The sequence below is a fragment of the Ailuropoda melanoleuca genome, chromosome 5 (genome assembly GCF_002007445.2).
Source record: "Ailuropoda melanoleuca isolate Jingjing chromosome 5, ASM200744v2, whole genome shotgun sequence".
Lineage (NCBI taxonomy): Eukaryota > Metazoa > Chordata > Mammalia > Carnivora > Ursidae > Ailuropoda > Ailuropoda melanoleuca.
In genome coordinates, this window is record NC_048222.1 from 64,443,140 (window position 1) to 64,463,139 (window position 20,000).

The following is a 20,000-nucleotide window of genomic DNA, read 5'->3' on the forward strand; positions in this document are numbered from 1 at the left end:
CAGGAACCAGTGACACACTGTAAGTGAGACTTATGGAGGGATAATTTACAATGACAGAAACAGGATTCAAGGGGACCAGTAAAGGATGGTGAAGTACTCAGGGACTAGCAGTAGTGGAAAGCTGTTACCCCTACTTCTGATGGGACAAATGTTGGAGTTGTTCCTGGAACCCATTGAGAATTCCAGCAATGAGAGAACCTGACAGGAGATGTGGCTGAAGACAGAGGGACACAGCCACTGACAAGCATGACACCACTGAAGAATAAGTACCCCAGCATCTCTCTCTTCCTATCTCATGACCCCCTAACTAGGGCTTCCCAATAGCCAGACCAACTGGTAGGCAGAGGGCAAGAGCACTGGTAGATATTGTCCCCCTAGGACACTATTGGGGCAAGAGTAGAGAGAAAATGAGATGGGGCAAGTGGGCCATATGGAGCACGCGATCCAATGCAGGTTTGTTTGGAGTTTTTTTCCAAGATTTTGTGTATTTATTTTTGAACATTTTTAAATTTAAATTCAGTTAATTAGCCTGTAATGTATTATGGGTTTCAAGGGTACAGGTCAGTGATTCATCAGTCTTATATAATACCCAGTGCTCATTACAACACATACCTTCCTCAATGTCCTTCACCCCATCACCCCATCCCTCCACTCCCCTCTCCTCCAGCAACCCTCAGTTTGTTTCCTATGTTTAAGAGTCTCTTATGGTTTGTCTCCCTCTCTGGTTTTGACTTTTTTAATTTTTTTCTCTCTTCCCCTATGATCCTCTGTTTTGTTTCCAAGATTTTATTTTATTTTATTTTTTAAAGATTTATTTATTTATTTGAGAAAGAGAGTGTGTGTGAGCAGGGGAAGAGGAAGAGGGAGACGGAGAGGGAAAGCAGACTCCCCGTTGAGGGCAGAGACTGACGTGGCTTCATCCCAGAACCCTGAGATCATGACCTGAGCCGAAAGCAAGAGTCAGACACTTAACCGACTGAGTCACCCAGGTGCCCCAAGATTTTAGTTTTAAGTAATCTCTGCACCCAACGTGGGGCTCAAACTCACAACCGGAAATCAAGAGTCACGTGCTCTACTTACTGACTGAGCCAGCCAGGCGCCCCTCCAATGCGGGTTTGCGATTTACTTCCTTGTTGTGGGATAATGCTATCGAAAACAGAGAGTTGGCTTTGTAACCTGCCAGGGGTAGCCCTGGTAGAGCCTTCTTCTCCTGACCCCCCACAATGATAACGAGAGGTACACTAAGTCACCAGGTGGCCCTTATTTGACTTGGCTGCCGGGAAGTTAGATGCGAAATGTTGCATGCAGCAAAAATAAACAAACAAAAACAAAAAAAAAACAAAAAAACCCTGTCACTGTGTTTTTATGATATGCCTCTGATTTCTTTATTCTTGCTTGCATGCTTCTATCATTTATTTGTCATTGACCATAAGTTGTCTCAAATTATTTTTGGAAATAAGTGGAGTGTGACCAAGAAGTCTTAACACACGTCTATCAGTCGGGATTAAGTTTGGTTGTGGGTGACGGATATTCAAAATAAGCATGGCTGGAAGAAGATAGAGGGTATTGCTCTCTGAAATGACTGCCTGGGGGTAGGCATGGTGGCTCTGCTCCACAGAGTTCTCAGGAGCAGGGGCCTCAGAGTGCTCGGCTGCTCGGCCCTCTTGTTAATTATTTGCCAGGAATTAGAGTAAAGGCCCTTCAGCAGAGCAGAGACAGCAGCCCCAGGCCTCATCCCCTTAGCTAACCCTCATCCCGTTAGCTCCAGCTCCACCACACTTGCTGTAGAGAGGTCCCCCCCTGAGGCCCAGGAACCTTCTGGACACCTGGGCTCCAGGAACATTTGGGGCTTGGATGGAGTTTGCCTCCTACCTTGGGGAACAGCATGTGATAGTGGAGAAAGGGAGGAGAGAGTTGAATCAGGGTCCCCATCAGCCACCATGGAAGGAGGAAAATGTGGCTCCTTCAGAGGCAAATGTCCACACTGGGACCCACAGGAAGGTAAGTCTGGTATGTCGTTCCTTGGAATGTGACATCCTCAGAGGACGGTAGCTGAATTGTGCTGGAGCCAGTCCCCACATATAAGAAGTCAACCAGCAATGATATTAGCAGTGAGTGAGTAGTGTGACTGTAGTTTTAATTATCATGAATGAATTACCTTGCTTTGGTGTAGTGTCCTGGCTTCCTGGTTTCTCCACTATACAGTCCCTGCTGTCTCCCTGGCCCTCCCAGGAGCTGAAAGTCTAATACCATGCTGCAACTCTCCAGGGAGTGTGTGCCCTGTCCCAAGCCTGGCTCCTCCCCGGCAACTGGCTTTGAGTCTGCTTTGGGACAGGCCTGACTGGGGGTTGGTGTTGTCTTCCACCTTGGATCAGCCCCAGAGTGCTTTCTGGCCCTCTCTCCACCCTTCTGGAGCTGCCTGGAGGCCAGGCTGACCTTCCCAGGCTTCCCACAGAGTCCCGAGCCCAGACCCCTACTCCTTCTGGTGCTGGGTACTAGAGGTGTGTCCGGAACAATCAGGGGGGAGCAGGGGCAGAGAACGAGAGCCCCATGGGGCCAGGGCAGGAGCTCAGGAACCCCACCCTTCAGCCTTTTCTGTCAGAGACTAGGAGCTATACCCGGTGACCCCAGAAATTACTGTCTGAAACAGGAGTAGTGATGGGTAGTAAAAGGGGGTACTTTGAATAATTTTGCTTGCATAGCAGTCATATGTTGTGTGCTGGACCGTCCTAGGCTAATCTGGACACGTGCCTTCCTAACTTTGGGCATGGTACCAATCATACCCCCCTCCCGCTGGCCCTCCATCCTGCCGTGTTAACGGTCAAGGTTAACTGCCACTGTTGCCAGCAGCCAAGTGGTGGGCCTTCCTTCTCGTTCTGCCTCTTGGGCTGAATCACCAAGCAGGCCGTCCTGCCAACTGGCCCCTGATGATGGCTCCAAAGCTGACAAGCCAGCCCTCCTCCCCACTGACCCTCCACCCCAGGCGGAGGACAGGCCTCTTTTCTCTTCATTCCTCATGCTTTGCTGAGGGGCCCAGGGAGGAGTCTATGGGAACTGTGGAGCCATCTTCATGGGAATCTCAGCTCCAGGGGAAGGGAAGAACCATGGGCTATTCCAGAAAGTACCTGGCCTAGTTGTGACTTTGGTGTTAAAGGGAAGGTATCGGGCCTGAGGAAGGAACTTCTAGCTCTAAAAATCCCATGATTCTATGCTGGTTCCTGCCCTGCACGGAGGAGCCTGAGTGATGAGCCTGACAGCAGACTTAGCCCCACATCGCCACGGCGGGTATTAAATTTAAGGTTGTACCAAAATCTGCGCCCCTCGAAACAGGCCCAATTTGAAAGAAGCAAGTAGGGCTCCATGCTTAGAAATGACAAGAATTCAAGACCAACCCATGAGGAGTGATACTCTCGCTGGCTGCCTGTCCTCTCTGCTTGCATCACCCTTTACAAGAAGGGTCCCCTCCTGGGTCCTCATACACCGCCTCCTGATGAACTCACTGCCCGGAAGCTCCCCATGGCCAATCCTGGGCCTTCTCTACCTATGGGAAAACCTCCACACTGGCCCTGCCACGATGGTGGTCTCTTCCCCTCCAGCAATTTCCATCAGAGTGGACAGAAGTGAGGGTCCCAACAGCTTACTCACCTGGGTCATGCCGAAGTTGGTTTCATCCATGCTCCTCTGAGTTTATAGTACCCCCAGCTCTCTTTCTTGCCAAATGTCCTTAGACATTAAATCTGTCTAGTGGCTTGAGGTTTGAGATCTACCATAATCTTTCACTTTTTGATTGAAACCAATGAAATCATTGCTCTGCTGTCCTCTATTACGGCACTTCTTCCCCCGTCTCTCATGCTGTAGTGTCTGGATTTTCGGTAAAGTGAGGGTAGGAGCCTTGTGTTTTTCATCTTTGAATCCTCCACAGCCTTGCTAATCAGAGTGTGGTTTGCATCTTAGTAAGAAGTGTGGGCGATTCAGTAAGGTTTGAGCAGCACTATGCTATGCAGCCAGCACAGCACTCTTTAAATGCTGGCTCGAGCCAGGAAGTGCGCATGGGTATGAATGGATGCCTAGAGGCAATGCACTTTTGAAATGACATGTTTTGTGGGTCTGTTTTATTGTCCCAGTTAAACCATAAGCTCTTCAGGGTGGGGACTATGTGGATTCCACACATTTCTCCCACCTCATATTCAGTTGCCTTTGCCCAGGGGGGACAGGGCCTGGCATGTGGCCTTGGGAACCTGTATGGCTCCAGGCACCTTGTCTTCTGCCTCTAATAGACGGCCAGTGGAGGAGGAGAGAGATACAGGGGACACAGAGGGCCAACCGCTCCCAGAGGCAGGGAACGTCAGTACAGGGAAAAGTGTTTATGATAATAATTTATAGAGATGGTCGCTCCTTCTCCTCTCTTTCCTAGCCTCTGTCCATCGTCCACCTTCTCCTCTTTTTTCTCCAGCTGTGCTGACTCATGGTCAAGTCCCCAGTGACACCTGAACCCTTCATTACACATTCCACGCTAGTTGTGGCTTTTTAGTAAATAGAAAGGGCTGTGATAAGGCATCTGGCTCTCAGTTTTGTTACTGCCCTTGACAAGCTGCAGTGCTTGGGCAAAGGCCTTCCAGAGGTCTCGGGCCTCAGGCTCAAGTCAGGGAGGAGTAAGCACACCCCAGAGCTGGCATGCAAGGATAGACAATGGCCTTGAGGCCACGAAAAAGGAAAGTAGGAGTTGCTCTGGAGAGAAGGTACAAAATAAAATAAGATAGGCACGTAAGGTCCCCTAAGATGGTGACGTTTGAGTAAAGACATAAAGGTTGTGAGAAAATAAGCCATGTGGATAGCTGAAGGGAAAATTATTCCAGTGATAGGGAACAGCAAGTACGAAAGTCCTGAACAGGTCCAGATATCAGAGGCTCAGCATATAGATTATCTGGATGAATGTTCCATGTATACTTGAAAAGAATGTCTTTTCTAAAGCTATTGGTATAATCAATAAATGTCAGTTAGTTCTACCAAATGTTAAAATCTCCTCCTATAATTGAGGATTTGTTTATTTCTCCCCTTAGTTCTGTCAACTTTTGCTTCATGTATTTTGAAGCTCTGTTATCAGGTGCATACACATTTAGGAGAGTTATTTCTTTTGATGAATTGATACTTTCATCTTTTTTTAAGATGTGTTTATTTCTTTTTGAGAGAGAGAAAGGGAGAGAGCGAGAGAGCCTGCACACAAAGGGCTGGGGAGGAGCAGAGAGAGTCTTTGGCAGACTGAGCCAAGCCCCCCAGGCACCCCGATCCTTTCATCTTTATGAAATGTTCCTCTTTACCTTTGGCAATACTCCTTGTCCTGAAGTCTACTTTGTTTGATATTAATACAATCAGCTTACCCATCATTAGTATTTGCGCACCGTCTCTTTTTCCATCCTTTTACTGTCATGGCCTTTACTTTGTCCAGTATTTAAAGTACATCTCTTATAGACAAACTTAGTTATGCCTTACTTTTTAGACTAGCTTGACAAGTTCTGTCTTTTCTTTGGCATGCTTATTCCATTTTTATTTAATGCAATTGTTGATACGGTTAGGTTCATGTCTTCCATTTTGCTATTAATTTTTACTGGTCCCATATGTTCATTGTTTCTTTGTTCCTCCTTTTATGATTCCCTCTGGATTGTTAGTTGGTAGTATCCCATTTCGTTGCCTCTTTCACTTTGTAGCTAGATGTCTATTTTATCTTTACTGATTGCTCCAGGATTATAATGTCCTTCTTTAACTTCATACGGTCTACTCTGGATCTACATTATATCACTTCACAAAAACGTGAGAAACTTATGATACTTCCATTCATCTTTTCCCATCATTTGGCTATTACTATCATCTACTTTACTTCTGTGCATATAAAAAAATCCCATAATACATGGTTATTACTTCGTTTAAATAGTCAATTGTCTTCTTAAATAAATTAAGAAAATAATCTTTTCTATTTACCCACATATGTACCATTTCCAGGGCTCGTCATTCCTTCTGGTAGATCTAAGTTTCCAACTGATATAATTTCTCTTCAGCCTGAAGAACTTCCTTTAGTATTTCTTGAAGTTCAGGTTAGAACAGCAAGGAGGCTGATTTGGCTGGAGCAGAGTGAATGAGGAGAGGAGGAGGAGATAGAATCTAGAGGTAATCCGGAGTCAATTATGCTCACTCTTGTAGACCACTGCAGACTTTGGCTTTTACTTTGAGTGAGATGGGAAATGATTGGATGGTTTTGAGCAGGGGAATGACACCATCTGGTATGGGTGTTTACATGATTGCTCTGGCTGCTGAGACGAGAATAGACTATAAGGGGCAAGAGAGGAAATAGGGAGGCCAGTTGTTGCAACAATCTGGGAAGAGATAATGGTGGCTTGGGGTAGCCGTGGTGTAGTGAGAAGTGCCAAAATCTGGATACATTTTGAAGGCACAGCCAATGGCATTACTGACAAATTGGATGTGAAATGTGAGAAAAAGAGGAGTTGAGGGTGACCCCAAAGATTCGGCCTGAGAGACCAGAAGGATGGAGTGGCTGGTTGCAATGGGGAAGACTGAGAAGGGCAGGTTCGTATGAAGTACCCTTTGGTCATCCAAACAGAGATGCCGAGTAGGCCTTTGGTCTGCAGTTTGGGGAAGAGAAATGGGCTGGGCATATACCTTTTTTTTTTTTTTTTTTTGGTGTAAGTGAATGAGTAAATGTGACACATCTTTGTTTCAACATAGTAATAGCTAATGTTTATTGAGTGCTTACTCTGCCGGGCACTGGACTTAATTCTTACATTCTTACTCATTCAGTCCTCACAGCAACCCTTACAGTTAGGTTCTATTATTATCATCCACAAAAGGGAGATGTATTAGTCAGTCTGCTAGGGCTCCCATACAAAATGCCACAGACCAAGTGGCTTAGACGACAGAAACTTCTTTTCTCACGCTTTTGGAGGTTGGAAGTCCAAGACCGGGGTGTGAGTCAGACAACTCACTGGCTGTCAGTTTGGTTCCTCCTGAGGCCTCTCTCCTTGGCTTGCAGATGGCTTTTTCTTTGTACACATGCATTCCCAGTGTCTTCAGTATGTCTTAATCCCCTCTTTTTATAGGGACACTGGTCAGATGGGATTAGAGACCACCCACAGGACTTCATTTTAATTTAATTACCTCTTTCTACATACAGTCATATTGTGGGGTGCTGGGAGTTAGGGCATCGACATAGGAATTTGGGGGTGGAAACGATTCAGTTCATTAACAGGAGGTATGGAGAGACTGGGCAATGTTTACAAGGTCACACAGCTGGTAAATGTTGGAACTAGGATTTGAATTCAGCCGGTCTGAGTCAGAGCCTACTTTCTCAGCACAGTCTAAATAGTCTCCTGGGCAATGCTATTCATACCTTGGTCTAGTTTATTCTTCCCCCATAATAGCGTACTCTGTGTGTTCCCACTCCCTTATCTGAACCCTCAGAGCCAGATACTGTGGGTCACATGCCATGTATTTTGCTACCACCTTCAGCAGGATCTGGGCCAGCACTCCATAAGTAAACACTGATTTGGCAGAAAAATGTAGGAATAATCATTCGAAAAGAAATCATGAATAGCTTCACATCATTTTAGTAGGCTTTGATGCCAAATATGTTATACACGTGGCGATTTTTGGTTTTGTTTTGCTTTTGTTTTTAGATTTTGGAGCTTTGGGATTTCAAATAAGAGATTACGGACATGGACCTAGAGTTCTCTTCGTTGTGGCTGTTCTTCTCAGGTTTTATACTCTATTCACTGATTGTACTTAATCACTTAGAGACACACCCCACTGAAGCAGTCTTTCCCACAAGGGCCAAATAAACACGTGCTGTGTGAAGCCCCTTGCAGGACAGGGGAATGGAGGGCAGTAAAGAGGGAGGTTTGGGCCCATGACTTTGGTCACAGGAGGAAAAACCCCTTGGTCCTTCAGAAGAGGTTGTGGGTTGTGGGTGAATGTTACCAGACTTTAGAACAATCTGTCTGGCTTTTTCCAGGAGCCAGACTGATCAGCAATGGCCAGAGAAGAAAGGGCTCTGCAGCTCTGGGAGGACAGTGTGAAACTTCAACGGTGTGCTGTAAATCGGGGCCAGATTCCGCCACAGTCCCCAGTCTGCGCCTCTGCCCGCCTCCCTGGAGATTTCCTTCCAACGCTCCATGCTGCTGGCCTGCTCCTGCATGTCCAGACCACTGTAGCTGCCGTGCAGATTCTCCTGGGGGGTGGGCACTGCCTATGGGGTGCCCCCTCTCCTGACACTGGGGAACTCTCTGCCTCTTGAGGATCCTGTGGGGCTCAGGCCCGCCTAAACTCTGTGCTTTCAGCAGGGAGTCACTGCATCCAGGCATCTCTGGGATCTGAAGGGAGAGGAAGGAAGGGCAGTTGGATCTGGATCTGGAGGAGAGAAAAAGGGAGAAAGTTGGGCGGGCAGAGATATCAAGGCAGGACACGAGGTCTCTGTGGCACTGGGATTCTGGTCCTCCCCGGAGCAGAGCCAGCAGCGTGGTCTGCCCTGTGGTCATGTCACCTGTTTCCCACGGGCCAGTTTTTAATATGGGGTTTGATTGCAATCACCACTGGACACCCCAATTAATTCATTGTGTATGTTTGCTTCTATGTGTATACAAATGTATGCAAGTAAGTGCAATATATGTGGTCCTAGTGTTATTTTTGTTCAGATTTTCAGGCTGGGAATGTGGGGTTCATGGGGGCATTCATGTGGGCTGGGGGCATTTAAAAGATGGGACCATTTTCTTTTTTAAAGAAAACAGCTCATTTTCCCTCTACTTCCTTTTCTTCTTTCTTTTAGAAATTCAGCCCTAGACTCTGTGAGAGAATGGAGAAATGTGAGCCCAAATCCAAAAATGAAAGCCCAAAAGAAAGCCCAACCCCTCACGGGAATGGGTCCAGCCTTCGAGGCACTGTCTCCCCTGTGAAGAAACAGGATCACAAGACTGTCATGTTATTTTTTACATTAATAATTCTAGAATTAAAATAACCTTTTATGTTCTGTTACTCGAAGTTCTAAGTTATGGGCTGGGAATGTAGATTGTAATTGAAAGTGGGTTAAACCACAAGTTTGCTGCAGCCCCAACTGGGGAATTATCAGAGAAATATTTAACATGTAAATCTTACTCTGCTCTTAATTAGTAATAGCTCTGAAAGACACAGACACTGAGTCACAGGGACACTGGTGGCTCTGGAGGGTCACAGAGGAGACTCGGACAGCTGACCGATCATACCCCTGCCACTCCTTCCCTTTTCTGGGAAAGGGAAGGGAAACAAACATTTCCTGAGCACCTATGTGGTTGGCAACATGCTAAGGACTTGCATGTTTGTCATCTTGTTTAATCCCCATTTTTTATAAACAGATGAAGAAACTGGGAAACTAACAAGCTAAGTAATTTACAAGGGGCACAGCAGGATTTCTGTGTCTAGGGATTCTAAACCTCACCCTTCTTTCACTACTAACTACTTCCCTAAAACAGCCTATCGCAGAGGAAGCTTCTGCTTTCCCAGCAAGCCCAACTGAGGAGCCTGGTGGCTATTCTCCCTAATTGCAGACAAAGTTAGGGGTGAAAATCTACTGCTTCCAGAGGCCTCATTTTGTACAACCACTTATATAGGATGGCATATAAGTCCTAGGTTACCCTGGCTTCCATTTTACTTTCATACTTTGCTAAACTGCTGGACCAGGGACCACACTTTGAAAACCACTGTTCTAGAGAGATTCCTAAGGAGAAGGCAAACGTAAATAATAACTACTACCATTTATCAAGTACTTACTATATGTCAGGCACTGTGGTGTCAAGCATTTATATATTTGTATATAATAGCATATATTATAGCAATTATATTCTGTACAGTATGACTTTTAGGAAAGTTACATGCTATTTTTATAATGCTACAGTTATTTTGTATATGCTAGGTTTGATTCTCCAACTAGGACATGCACATTCTGAAAATTTGGACAATTTTTTTTCATTTTTTAAAAATATATTTTTATGCATTTATTTGAGAGAGAGAGAGAGACAGAGAGAGAGGGCGAGAGCAAGTAGGGGGGAGAGGCAGAGGGAGAAGAAGATTCCCTGTGGAGCAGGTGGCCCTATGCAGGGCTCCACACAGGGCTCCCTCCCAGGACCCCGGGATCATGACCTGAGCCAAAGGCAGATACTCAACCAACTGAGCCACCCAGACGCCCCTGTTTCTCATTCCCTTCCTGGACTTTGTTTCCTTATCCTGTGGTGGTCGCACAGCGCTGAACACATAGTAATAGCGATGATTTGCTGAACATCTGTTACGTACCAAAGCACTCTACTAGGTGATTTGTATACTTTACCGCAATTTCTACTCCCCAACAACCACGTGGAGAGGGTTCTGTAATTATTTCCACCTGAGAGTTACTATAACTAAGTTCAGAGAAGTTAATTTACTATTCCCAAATCACCAGTAGGTGCCAATGCTGGGATCTGAATCCCCATTTGTCTGACTCCAAAGCCCTGTTCTTATCCTGTTATTCTGGCTTCTTAACTGATTCACAGCATTATGTCTGGCCATCTCATTAAATCCCCAAGGAGTCCTGGCTCCTTTTTCAATGCCCCCCTGGGTGTGAGTTGAGAAGTGTTTGCGGGGGGGGGGGGGGGGGGGGGGGGGGGGGGGGGGGGTGTCTTGATGACTTGAGGATTCTGGTTAGAATGGAGGGGAGGGCGCTAACCAAGACCCCTTGGCCTCTGCAGCTTTTATTTCCCCAAACCACAATACCTGGCACATAGTTGATGCACCATAAATATTAATTTAATTTAAATTATTATTTAAAAATAATTTATTTTGTTATATAATATATGAATAGCACGGATTCCCTGTACCTTATCGTACTTGGTTATACAGTGTTTTGCATTATTGTCCTCTATTCCTTCTTCTGTGTTAATTGTACCTCCTCAAAAGACTACAAAACAACAAAAGATCAGCACACTGATATCAGCAACACACAACAAGGATGAAGGGGAATTTGTCCTAAGATTGCAAGATTGGTTCAACATATAAAATCACTCAATATAATACCCATTAGTAATAAAATAAAGGACAAAATCATATAATCATCTCAATAGAGACACAAAAAAAGCATTTGACAAAATCCATGTTTTCATGATAAAAACACTCAATAAACTATGAAAAGACCTCATCCTGATAAAGGACATCTCCAAAACCCCCACAGCTAATGTCATACTTAATAGTAAAAGACTGAAAGCTTTTCCCCTGGGAACAGGGATAAGACAAGGATGTTCACGTTTGTCACTTCTATGCAACATTGTACTGAATGTTCATTGTACAGGGCAGTTAGGCAAGAAAAAGAAATAAAATGTATACAGATCGGAAAGGAAGAAGTAAGGGGCTCCTGGGTGGCACAGCGGTTAAGCGTCTGCCGTCGGCTCAGGGCGTGATCCCGGCGTTATGGGATTGAGCCCCACATCAGGCTCCTCTGCTATGAGCCTGCTTCTTCCTCTCCCACTCCCCCTGCTTGTGTTCCCTCTCTCGCTGGCTGTCTCTATCTCTGTCAAATAAATAAATAAAATNTAAATAAAATCTTAAAAAAAAAAAAGGAAGAAGTAAGACTATGTCTATTTGCAGATGACCTGATTTTGTATGTAGAAAAGCCTAATGAATCCTTAAAAAAAAAAGAAAAGGGGGGAACCCTATGAGATTTATAAATGAATGCAGCAATATTGTAGAATACAAGATCAATGTACAAAAATTAATTGTGTTTCAGTATACAAGCAATGAACAATTTAAAAATGAAATTAAGAAAATTTTATCTGCAGTAGCACCAAAAAGAATAAAATACTTAGGAATAAATTTTGACAGATATGCAAGATGTGTACACTGAAAACTATAAGACGTTATTGAAAGAGGTTAAAGAAGATAATATATGGAAAGACATCCCATGTTCATGAACTGTAAGACTTAATATTGTTAAGATGGTAATATTCCCTAATTGATTTATAGTTTCAATACAATACCAATTAAAGCCTCAGCTGGCTTTTTCCCCCCCAGAAATTGGAAAGTAGATGCTTAAATTCATATGGAAATGCAAGGAACCAAGAATATCCAAGTGATCTTGAAAAATAAGAATAAACTCGGAGGAGTCACACTTTCCACTTTCAAAATTTACTGTACAGGGGTGCCTGAGTGGCTCAGTTGGTTAAACATCTGCCTTTGGCTAGGTCATGATCCCAGAGTCCTGGGATCAAGCTCACATCAGGCTCCCTGCTCAGCGGGGAGCCTGCTTCTCCCTCTCCTTCTGCTGCTCCCCCTTCTTGTGCTCTCTCTCTCCCTCCCTCTCTGTATCAAATAAATAAATAAAGTCTTTTAAAAAAGTTACTGTACAGCTACAGTAATCACGACAGTGTGGTACTTTGTAAAGGATAGACATATAGATGAAAGAAACAGAATCAAGAGTATGGAAATAAACCCTCACCCATAAGGTCAATTGATTTTCAACAAGTCTGCCAAGACTATTCAATGGGGGAAAGAATAGTCTTTTCAACAAATGGTGCTGGGATCACAGAATATTCACACACAAAAGAATGAATTTGAACCCTTTCTTTACACCATACACAAAAATTATCTTAAAATGGAGCCTAAATATAAGAGATACAACTATAAAACTCTTTTTTTAAAAGATTTTATTTATTTATCCGACAGAGATAGAGACAGCCAGCGAGAGAGGGAACACAAGCAGGGGGAGTGGGAGAGGAAGAAGCAGGCTCGTCGCGGAGAAGCCCGATGCGGGGCTCGATCCCACAACGCCGGGATCACGCCCTGAGCTGAAGACAAACGCCCAACCGCTGTGCCACCCAGGCGCCCCAACTATAAAACTCTTAAAAGAAAGCATATGAGTGAATCTTTGTGACCTTGGGTTTTTGTAATGGTTTCTTAGATATGACACTAAAAGCACAAGTGACATAAAAAGAATATACATACTTAACTACATCAAAATTTAAAAACTTCTTGGGCCACCTGGGTGGCTCAGTCCTTGAGTGTCTGCCTTCAGCTCAGGGCGTGATCCCAGCGTTCTGGGATCGAGCCCCACATCCGGCTCCTCCGCTGGAAGCCTGCTTCTTCCTCTCCCACTCCCCCTGCTTGTGTTCCCTCTCTCGCTGGCTGTCTCTCTCTCTGTCAAATAAATAAATAAAATCTTTAAAAAAAATTAAAAAACTTCTGTGCTGCAAATGACATCATCAAGACAGCAAGTAAGACAACTAATAGAATAGAAAGTATTGGCAAATCACATATTTTGATAAGGGACTTGTATCCAAAATATATAAAGAATTCTTACAACTCAACAATGAAAAGACATATAATCTAATTGCAAAGTGGCAAAGGATTTGAATAGACATTTCTCCAAAGAAGAAATACAAATGACCAATAAGGCCATGAAAATATAATTAACAGCATTTGTCATTAGGTAAATACAAATCAAACCCACAATGATTCTTTAAAAGATTAAATATAGAGTTACCATTCCACCCAGCAATTCCACTCCTAGGTGTGTACTCAAAAGCATAGGAAACAGGTGTTTAAACGAAAACTTAGACACAAACGTTCATGGCAGCACTACTCATAAGAGCCCCCAAATGGAAACAACCCAAATGTCCATCAACTAATGAACAGATAAACAAAAGGTGGTATATTCGTACGATGGAATATTATTAACCCACAAAGAGGAATGCACGTACCAATACATGCTACCACATGGATGAATCTGGAAAACATTAAATGAGAGGAGTCAGTTACAAAAGAAAATATAGTATATGACTCATACCACATAAATGAAATGTCCAGAATAGGCAATCTATTAGAGATAGAAAATGGATTGTTTGTTACTTGGGCTAGGAAGGGCTTGGGGGGAAATGGAGAGGGACTGCTAAAGGGTATGGGATTTCTTTTCGGGGTAATGAAAATGCTCTAAAACTGTGATGATGGTTACAAGACTCTGAAAATATTTTAAAAACCATTAGTTTGTACACTTTAAATGGGTGCATTTTATGGTATGTGAATTACATGGCAGGCAGTGGGGAAGGTAGGCAGGAGATGTGTCTGATACCTCATGGCTTCCTTAATACTCCTATTATGGCTTGGGGCACACAGTATGTGCTCAATAAATAATGCAAAGTAGATAGTTTCTTTTCAGAGAAGAAGTAATCATGATTTCAGTTTAACTTATTGGGGACCTGTAGAAATAGGAAGAGATGCCCATTTCCAAAGAGCCAAAAGAGATCAAATAAAACAACGTCCCCCAAACATGAGACTAAATTATTTTTTAGAAACCACATTTCAAAGATAATGGCACACACTCTTTTTTCAGTCTCAAAGAAGGGGAATACAGAAGGTCTCTGCCTTCAAGGAATATTTGAGCAATAAACATTTAAGCAAAAACTTCCTGCAGACAAGGAAAGTGGTAGACTGTAGAATGGTTTTCAGAGAACTGCATTCTAAACTCAAAGCCACATCAAGATTCTTTTTTTCTCCTCCCCTCTGAGAGTTTCCCTAGTCCAGAGGCACAGTGAAGGTCATAGTCTATGACCCTGTCTCAGAGCAGATATAAGCTGAGGAAATAGTTTCTCCCTGAGGTTAATAAGAATTTATGCCAGGGGCTTATACAGAGGTCAGTTTCATGAGAGGGGTTAGGATTGAAACACAGATTCTACTCTGAAGCATCTGGGAATTTTTGATATTTTTCTCCAGCTGTGAAGTTCAGGATTGATCATGACATTTAGTTTCTCCATCAAGAGTTTATGCAGCCTCAGATAATGCTTAGCAGCCTGTGAAACCTGGAATAGGCTCCATAACCTGGTCTGATTTAGGGGGAGGGCTTAGAGTTGAGGTCCCCCTTCATTTCTTAGAGGTGTATTACATCTAGAACAGGTTTAGTGACCCTCAAGCCTTGGGAGCCTGACTGGCCCTATCATTACCCAGTTTCACGTTGCAGTTTGGCATTTCTTTTTTTTAAACAAAGTAAACCAGTATTGGTAATTTCAGTCCGGGCTGGTCCCCAAAGAACAACTGGATATTTATCTCAACCATTGTTTCAGGTGCCCTAACCCCTGACAAGGAGTAAGTCTGGTTAGTGGTGCAAAGAGCATCTGAGAGCTGGAGAGACCCATATAGCGGTCACGGGTTTAGCACAGTGCTCTCTCTCTCTCTGGGTGAAGACAGTGATAACCCCACTCACAGAGCCATTTCAAATGTTACTCAGACTCAAACAAACCATTTTCAAATGGGGATGACACCATTAAAGGAAGCAGCCTCTCTACACAGATTGACTTCTACTGAAACGTTGAATGTTAAGTCCCTTTACTGAGCTGACAGTTGCTGCTTTGGATGAGAGAGGCCAGACAGAGGTGCCAAATGTAGGAGGAAACCAGGGTAGGAAGAGAGATCAAGGAAATAAAGAAATAGTGCTGCAGGGGAGAGAGGGAGAAGGAAGTTGGCAGAGAGGGACAGGAGGTCCGGGATGTGCAGAAGCAGAATTACAGGGGTGAGGATCTCTCCTTGGTTCCAGATGATTTCATGATGAATGTAAGGAGGGAAACAAAGCCAAGTGCAATGTGTCTGCCAGTCTAATGGGCTTGAGACACCACGACAGACATCCTGGCTGTGTTGGCAGGCTCTTCAGTGCCTTGGCCTGGACACGCAGGTACTCATCCTTGAAAGGCAGGTGCCGAGTAATGGCAGCTGCCTGGGACTTGTCTCCTGCATCCAAGAGGGCTTTTTCTCTGAGCCTTCGGGATCTCTGATTGGTTGATCTCCTTGGCTGGCAAAGCTCCTGCAGCCTGACCTCTCCTCCCATCCCCTATCTGGCAGCATTCAGAAGAGATGAGGGGCTCCCGTTGGTCCCGTACAAATCCCACCTAAGCAACAGACCACACAGCCCCTTATCCAGGCACGCACGTTAGCCTTAACCCACAGGGCCAGGGCAGGGGTAGAAGATAAGGCTGTGTGCGAAGTGTAAGCAAGGATAGAAGTAGGAACTGAAAATGTGCCCCAGGGCTGATGCCGGGCTGCTGGACCGCTTCCTGCGGGGTGATGCAATCGCTTCTGCCGCAGGTGCTGGTGGTGGTGGGAGTGGTAGCAACTGAGAGAGGCTGGAATTCACCTCGCTCGGCTGCCTCAGGCTCGGCCTTCCTGTTCTCGGGGCACAGGGGACAGTATGTTATTGATGGGGGAAGGGGAGTGAATTCTGTCTGTGGGGAAGGGACTGGGTGTGCCTTTAAGGCGGTAGATGTAGGGGATGTGAGCACTGGCTTGCACGTCACACAGATTGGCCTCAAATCATGGGGCTGTTGCTGGTTGCCTGTCTTTGGAGAAGTGACCGTAGTTTCCTGGAGTGTAAAATGGCACTGATGGTGATAGCTCCCTCTTGGGGTTGTTTAGGATTAAATGAGCTGCCTTTTGTCTCATGTCTAGCATTCTGTCTGTGCTGGACTGGTGGGAGTTCTTTTGATTATAACCCAGGGACCTCTGGCAGAACTGGGATAAGAAGCTGGTGTTGTCCCCAAATTGCTAAGCCCCGCCAAGCCAGCCTGTTTACACAAGGCGTGCCACCTCTAAATCTGCAGATTTAGTGTGGTGGAGGGCACCTGCCGATGGCAGAGCTGGGAACTGAACCCAAATCTCCTGACGTCTTTCTACTCCACCTGATGAGGGGTGACCTTTGGGAACAGGGAAGAAGTGGGGCCTTGGACATTTCCAGGATACCTCCATGCCAGGGAAGGCAAGACCACTTCTGGGGAGGCTCAGCCTCCCTGGGAAATCTGTTTACCTTTAGCTTGTCCTGTTGCAGCTCTCCCGACAGACCTTCCTCCTGTCCCCAGTTTCCCTTTGAGATGTGCATATGAGGGTTCGTGTTGGGGGGGGGGAAGGGTGTGGATATGCTCAAGGATCCCCCAGGGAAGTCTGTACCTCCAGTCTTTGATGTGGAGCCCAGCACATGGCACGTGCTTAGTAGATGTGTGATGAACTCACCCCTGGGTGATGGAGCCCCTCCCTCTTTGCCAGGTAGAGATCCTCTCCCACTCCAGGCCAGTAAGGACTAGGGGGTTGGCTGCGAAACAGATGATTCAACTCATTTTCTTGGTCCCGATCCTCTTGAGCACCAGATTCAACACCTGGGAGGCTCTAGACCCAGGAGGGACTACTCTCCAGCTCTTCCTGGTGGCAGGCTTCCTTGATAGCAGTCGATCACTCTAGCCTCGGCCGAGCATTTCTGAGGTTTCCCTGACAATCCCAAGGAGAAGTATGTACTGACGTCCAGGTGTACCTTTGCCCAGGAAAATGGCTGCGTCCTGGGTGAAGTTGAGTAAAAGGAGAGTATTTTGATTGGAATTCTTCATTCCTTGGCAGGATAAAGCCTACTTCTTTTCCCTGGGCTGGGCATGTTGAACCCTGGGCTGGGGAGGAGGTGGGGGAGAGGGGAGCTGAGGACACTGCCCTGAGGGCCATGCTTGTAGTTTTCCTGTAAATGTGTCTCCAAAGAGTAGTTCAGGGGCCAAGCCAGGAAGAGGGTGGTCTGAGAGTACCAAAGACCTGGCAGCATCACCTTTGTCTTCTAGGAGGAGGCTCTGCTGGAGAGAAGAGGTCAGACATCCCGAGTGACAAACACAATGGAGACAGGACATTTATGGAAATCCTCCACTGTGGGGTTTTTTTCTCCCACTATTGAACTACTCATATTTTTTAAATGAAACATGAAACTATTCATATTTTTTAAAATCTGGAAATGTATATTTATTCATTGACTGAAAACTGAAACTGAATGTGTGCTAAATGTCATAAGTCATGGGATCCTGGACTTCACCTTACCTTTTAGGTTCCACTGGGCTTTCTGATGGCAGCCTCACTCTGCACCTTCCTTTCCACACAGGTCTGGGGCTCCAAATGTTTTCTCTTTAGCCCCTGATTTTTCTATTTGCATCCCACTGAACCAGTGATTAGCAAGTAGTGAACTCGTTGAGTGGGAAATCAAGTCTCTCCACTTGCTTACCCAATTAGCAGAAACGAATCTATTTGGTATATTCTCTCTCTTTCTCTCTCTCTCTCTCTCTCTCACACACACACACACACACACACACATACACATATTGCAACTCAGAAGAGAGCAACTGTTCCTTTGCAAACAGGTGGAATGATGCTCTGAGAGATAAATTCATTCTGTTAGAGCAATGCCAGCGAGGGGAGGACACTCAAATATTCCAGGGTCCTGGTCTCTCTTTTGGACACAATCCCTCCTAGAGGGAGTTAAGGGGCAAGTGGGTCAAGCGGTATGGACTCCCCCACCAATACCCCCACCTTACCCATAAATCAGTTTCCAATCTAACCCCTCCCTGGGGGTTGAGTTACAAACCTCAGCAAGCTCAGGGCAGCCTGCCTGGTAATTCCTATTATTCACCTGTCAGCTGGTTTTTTAAAAACCTCCCTTCCCAGTGATCCAGTTACCAGAGTTTTAGAGCCCATTCCTTGTCTCAGAGAGAAATCCTATAGCCAGGTGAAACAATGGAGAAAGCCGCTGACTGCTTTCTATAGGGAGCTAGGGTTTTCTCTTCTGTTGAAAGCAGCCTCCCCTTAACTCTTTGCATCCCTCCCAGATTGTTGGGAGGGTCTGACTCTGGCTCAGGCCTCCGTGCTGGCGCCTTTCAGAGCAGCTTTGCCTTTCTCCGGGGAGCCTCCTTCTACAGCCAGCATCAGTCAGCAGAGGAGAAAACAAATTGGTTCAAGGGGTGGGAAGAGAAAGAGAGAGAGGAAATTCTCCAAAATAGATTGCTGCGGCCACAAGGAGGGTGCTGCTGTCAGTGAGGGGTTCAGAGCACAGATCTGTAGCCAAGCAATCTGCCCTGTGCTGGAAGGGGAGGACCGGTACAGAGGGAGAGGTCTGCTCTAACAGTGATGAGAGGTGGCGAGTGAGGCTCCTCACCTTCCTGACCCCTTTATCCCTGACAGTCTTTTCTGGTCCCTGCAGCCCAGAAGGCTGGGCCCCGGCTGCTTGACCTTAGAGGCTGAGAGCACAGGAGGCCAAGCCGCTGGGTGTCCTTCAGAACCAGCCTGAGAGAGAGGCCGGGAAGGCCTGGGAGAGAGTTCTTAGAAGAAATGTCACTAGAGGGGTGACCCTCCTCCCATCTTGCAAACTATCCAGACCCACTAAGATGATCCCTTTTGCTCCCAGCCCCATTCCCCTACATCGGTGTTCTTTAACCTTTTATAGGGTCGCAGGCCCCTTTGGGAAACTGTTGTAAGGAAGCTATGGAGCCACTCCTCAAAATGTTTGTGTGAGATACATACACAATTTAGCCAATTTCAGGGGTTCAGAGACCCTAAAGCTGAGGAGACCCTGCTGAATCTGGCAAGTACATGGATCCCAGGTAAAAATTCTGCTTACCATCTTCCTTGCCTTGTGGGCCCAATACCGCTGTGATGAAGCAGNGGATGGAGATGTGGGGGTGGGGGGATAAGGAAAATGAGTATGACCTCTGCTCCTTAGGGCCTGTGCTGCCTGACAAGAGAGATTCAGACCTGCTCTGTCCTTCAGTTCTGTTCTTGATCCTAAGTAATACCCATGGTCATCACTGGACAGCTTGAGACCCAGGGGGAAAGCCATTAAGAAAAGAAGGATTGAAGGAAGGAGGGGAAAGAGGTCTGTGCATGCTGAATGTGGTGACAGCTCCCCAGTGCCCTGCATGGAAGCTGGGCTTGGTTTCCTCATTTCCCAACATGTGGCATGAATGTGAGGTCACCCTGACCAGGTGACACTCCCTCTTGGCCAAGCCTCCTGGTAAAATAATATACCTCCTTTTGGCTCCAGCACCTCTTTCTGGACCTCTATCAACTCCTGGGGGACTGGGCTGCTGGCCAACCTTGACTCTCCCCTCTTTCCCTTTTCCCTCTCCTTTGGACTTTGGAGATAGTGTTTTCCTGCCCTAGCTACC

General features: G+C 45.7%; 1 long non-coding RNA gene across 1 annotated transcript; it reads left to right on the plus strand.

Annotated features, from left to right (window-relative positions):
• The first annotated feature begins 1,723 nt into the window (after positions 1 to 1,723).
• Positions 1,724 to 8,735, plus strand: LOC117802222. Its single transcript, XR_004625287.1, has 3 exons — positions 1,724 to 2,001; positions 7,686 to 7,764; positions 8,021 to 8,735. It is a non-coding gene; the product is annotated as an uncharacterized LOC117802222 (long non-coding RNA).
• The last annotated feature ends 11,265 nt before the right edge of the window (positions 8,736 to 20,000 follow it).